This window comes from Leptonychotes weddellii, unplaced genomic scaffold (assembly GCF_054177405.1).
Source record: "Leptonychotes weddellii isolate Sample4059 unplaced genomic scaffold, ASM5417740v2 HiC_scaffold_9884, whole genome shotgun sequence".
Lineage (NCBI taxonomy): Eukaryota > Metazoa > Chordata > Mammalia > Carnivora > Phocidae > Leptonychotes > Leptonychotes weddellii.
The window spans coordinates 1-4,684 of NW_028071182.1; the positions used below are offsets into that span (position 1 = coordinate 1).

General features: G+C 57.3%; 1 long non-coding RNA gene across 1 annotated transcript; it reads right to left on the bottom strand.

The window, feature by feature from the left end:
* Window positions 1-15: 15 nt before the first annotated feature.
* Window positions 16-2,650, bottom strand: LOC145720079 (uncharacterized). The gene is made up of 3 exons (XR_014142798.1): window positions 2,424-2,650; window positions 1,962-2,019; window positions 16-1,056 (listed from the first exon to the last, which is right to left on the bottom strand). It is a non-coding gene; the product is annotated as an uncharacterized LOC145720079 (long non-coding RNA).
* Between the last annotated feature and the right edge of the window lie 2,034 nt (window positions 2,651-4,684).

Sequence of the window (4,684 nt, forward strand, 5' to 3'; positions counted from 1 at the left end):
CCAGTATACCCAATCGGTAGGAGAAAGCCCGCGGTGAGGACAGTGGTACAACCCGCTCAGAGCAGTACTCACAGCGGGGGTGACGGGCACCCGCCAGCGTCCACGCAGAGAAAGACGGAGGGCTCAAACACCGCATATGAGGAGCTCAAGAACGTCGCCAATGGGGGGGACAGACCCCCAGCAGGGAGGTCAGTGAGGGCGCTCACGGAAGGCACAGCTCGGGGAAACGCAGAAAGCCCCAGCAGCCCTGAAACTGGCCGGGCAGATGGCCCTGCGGACGGCGAGCAGCTGTGGGCAGAGGAAGCCAGCACATGCTGATTCTCTCCATCTCTCTCACACGCGCGGCAAACCTACGTGTGGGAGTTCGGCCCCGACGACAACCGGCCAAGGACGCACAACGTTTGCACGAACACATTCATCACAGAATGTAAAAAAGAGAGAGAAAAGAAGAACAGGAAAACAAACACCCCCACAGACCAATTAAATCAACCGTAAAATTATTTTAAAAGGAGTGACTAACAGTTTGCCCGTGATGGGGAATGCTAAGCGGGCGTCAGGAAAGATGAGGGAGACGCAGGTTTACTGACGAGGAAAGCGGCCCATCGAGCAGAAGGAGCACGTTAAAGAGTAAATCCTATTGGGTGCCTGGGTGGCTCAGTTGGTTGGGCGACTGCCTTCGGCTCAGGTCATGATCCTGGAGTCCCGGGATCGAGTCCCGCATCAGGCTCCCTGCTCGGCGGGGAGTCTGCTTCTCCCTCTGACCCTCCTCCCTCTCGTGCTCTCTGTCTCTCATTCTCTCTCTCTCAAATAAATAAATAAAATCTTTTAAAAAAAAAAAAAAAGAGTAAATCCTATTTATCCAGAATCACGCGTGTGGATGGAACTCACGGAGGGACGGGGGGAGAACGCTCACCAAGACGTCAGCACGCCGTCACCAGGCGGGGGCTTCAGTGGCCTTGCTTCTCCTTTGTCTGCACTGTCCTTTCTACGGGACGTCAGTCCACCTCCACCCGGCCGGCTGCTGGCGGTCTCCAAACGCCCCCCTGGCTGGCAACTCTGTGACATGGACGCCACACGGGAGATCATCTGCGTGGGACCCGCTGGGCACCCACACGTCACACCCGGCCCAGGGCTCCCATCGAGGCTCCTGGCCTCTGTCCTCAGAGACGGCCTCTCTCCTGAGCCGAGCTCAACCGTGTCTCCTGTAGCCTTATTGAGGCGCACGTTACGGGCCCTAAAACCCGCCCGTCGGAAGCACACAAGGCAAGGAGTCTCTGGTGAGGGCACCAGCTCGCCCGACCACCCCCCACAGCGAGTCCCCATTCCCACCCCAGCCGCTGGTGGCCACCAAGCACCTTCTCGTCCCTGCACATGGGCCTTTTCTAGAAACTTCATGGAGACAGACCCACGGGATGTGCGTCTTCAGGATCTGCCTCCTCTTCTAACATTTTTTCCTTTAAACACGTGCACACAGAGCTTGGGAATATCCAACGTTATAAAGACGTCCAACGTCCCTCAGATGTACCGACAAATGAAACACAACCCTAATCAAGTTCCATCAGAATCTCTGCCGGAAACCGAAGTTGACCCTAAAGACCACAGGACAGAGAACACCGCGAGACAGCGGAGCCCTTCATGGGCGGGCGGAAGGGCTGACTGGGGGCCGCCGCAGGATGAAAGCCACTCAACACCCTTTGGGAATGAGACCGACAGACGGACGGACGGACAGAGTTCAGAGAGCAGGATCCGAGCTCAGAGTCCTCCCGAGGCCGCGCAGTGCCTCAGTTGCCAGGACGGGCACCAGGTTTGAGAGATCCGCCACGTTCTGCTCCGGGCAGTGGCTCGGGACGGGCTACCCTCCACACCAAGCCAAGCGCCTCCCTCTCTCCCCCCACCCAGAACGGACAACTGAACCCCGCGTTCGCTTCGACAGCAGGGGCAGGAAACGCCACGACACTGACCTGTGCACGAGGCCGAGCTGTCCTGAGCGCCGAGGTTCAGGAACCACACGTCCGCTCCCTGGAAGGAAAACGGAACACTTCAGTGGGGCACCATTTGGTCAGAAACACGTGTCCATCGGTGGGGCAGCGAAGAAGGCTCGTGCTCACGGTCGGACTGCCATAAAGACCATTCTGGGGGTCCTGCCTTTCGGCTGCCCTGCCAGCCTCAGGGACAGGCCTCCCGGTGCAGAGGTGGGACTGAAGAAGGCAATTTGCCAGAACGGTCTGTGAGAAGTTTGCAAGGTCATCCCTGCTAAATTTTCCAAAGGCTCCCAAACTCAATGGATGAAAGGGTCGGACAATCATGTGACCTTTCATGCTTTGTAAAGATGTTCGCCCACATCACTTGACCCTCACGGTCATTCTGTGAGGAAGAGGTGGAAACTGAGTCAAGTCCCTGCCCCAGGGCACCCACCAACTCACCGGGGTCGGCCTAAGGAGACATGAGGACCAAATGCCAGGTGGGGTCCTGGATGGGGTCCCGGGGCAGGAAAAGGACATCAGGAGCAAACTGCTGAAATCTGAACAGAGTGGGGCTGGGTTCACGGAAGCACATGCTCGTCACAAACACACTGTGGGTCCAGAAGGCGTGGCCATATGGGGGGGACGGGGCGATGGGCAGACAGGAACTCTCTTTGAAACTCTCCTGAAAATCTATAATTATTTTTAAATTAAAAGGTTATTTAAAAATAACTCAATTCGGGCGCCTGGGTGGCTCAGTCGTTAAGCGTCTGCCTTCGGCTCAGGTCATGATCCCGGGGTCCCGGGATCGAGTCCCACATCGGGCTCCCTGCTCAGCAGGAAGCCTGCTTCTCCCTCTCCCACTCCCCCTGCTTGTGTTCCTGCTCTCGCTATCTCTCTCTGTCAAATAAATAAAAATCTTTAAAAATAAATAAATAAATAAAAATAAAAATAACTCAATTCTGGGGCGCCTGGGCGGCTCCGTCGGTGAAGCATCCGACTCTTGGTTTCAGATCAGGCCATGATCTTGGGGTCGTGGGACTGAGCCCCGTGTCAGGCTCCGCGCTCAGTGAGGAGTTGACTTGGAATTCTCCCTCCCTCTGCCCCTCCCTATGCTCTCTCTCTCAAATAAATAAATCTTTTTTAAAAAATAACTCAATTCAGGGCGCCTGGGTGGCTCAGATGGTTAAGCGTCTGCCTTCGGCTCAGGTCATGATCCCAGGGTCCTGGGATCGAGTCCCACATCGGGCTCCCTGCTCCTTGGGAGCCTGCTTCTCCCTCTGCCTCTCTCTCTCTCTGTCTCTCATGAATAAATAAATAAAATCTTTAAAAAAAAAAAAACTCAATTCAAAGATTTAAGTGCTGGCTCCCTTTCTGGGCGTTCGGGCCACTTTGCCGTCAACCCGGGCCTGGGACGGAGAACTGAAATCCCCACCGTCACCTGCAGGTGGCGCCACGGGCTCAGAAACGCGTCAGACATGCTGGCGGAGCTGCGGGAACCCTGAGCTGGCCGGGGGAGAGCTGCTGCGGCCGGAGGCCAGGCCAGAGGGCGCCCCGAGCAGGGCCGACCCGCCGGGATGCGAGACGAATGGCTGGAGCAATATGCCCCTGGCCCCGGAGGCCAAGACTCGCCTCAACCAATCAGGGGCTGTCTAGGCACGTGATCCTTCAAGTTTTTATTTCTGAATCAAGTAAAGGCTCACAGGAAGTTGCAAAACTAGTGCAGAGGGGTCCTGGGCACCCTGCGTCCATGGTGGCTGTCAAAACCGGCCAAGTGACTGATAACCAGGCATCGTTTTCCAGACCATCTCAGGGACATAGTGTTCTCATGCCACAAGGAAGTGCACAATAAAGTGCTTTTTCGTATCCTCAGAGTTGTGCAACTATCACCTCTAGCAACTTTCGGGCTTTTTCATCTTCCCTAAAGAAGCCCCGCCCCCATCAACGGTCACTCCCCACCTTCTCCCCCGCCCCGGCCCCCCCAGCCCCCTTCCCGTCCGCGGATGAGCCCGTTCTGGACGTGTCACCCACGTGGACTCACACCCCGCGTGGCCTTCCGTGTCTGGTTCCCTCCCTGAGCGTCGTGGGCTCGGCGTCCGTCCCCGGGGCCGTGCGTGTGGGTCCCTGGCTCCTGTCCGCGGCCGAGGGACGCTCCCGCGCGTGGGGGACATGCTGTGTGTGTCCGTTCACTACCGATGGGACACTCGGGTGTTTCACCTCCATCGTGAACATGGTGTCATGAATCCTTTCAAAGATGGTTTCTCACTCTTTGCCTTCATGTGTACCAACTGCAAATCTCCCTGCCCCCAGCCCGGAAACACCAGCCTGCACTTGAACTTGAGCACCTCGGCGACCACCACAGACGCCCCCACCTTGGCTGCGCTCAGCCCAGGCCCGCTTGAGCAACGCAGCCCTGCAGCTCTGTCCCGGGGCCCACGAGACCGCAGGCTGCCAGGTGCACCAGCCAGCTCCTGGCTGTCCCTGTGACCTTCACCAGGCAAAAACGCTGGGCTTTCACTTTCCCTGTCAGAGGGAACCACAAGCCCTCCCAAAGGGCCAGCAGCGGTCCTGCACGAGGAGCTGGACCCAGCAGCAGGACCTGCTTCAGAATTTGCAGAGCTGGCAGCCAAATGTATCTGGGATCCTTCGTTAAAAAATTATGCCAAACTTGAAGAGAACTACGGCAGAGTCTGCAGACCCCACGCAGACCCTGGCCCGAGGCG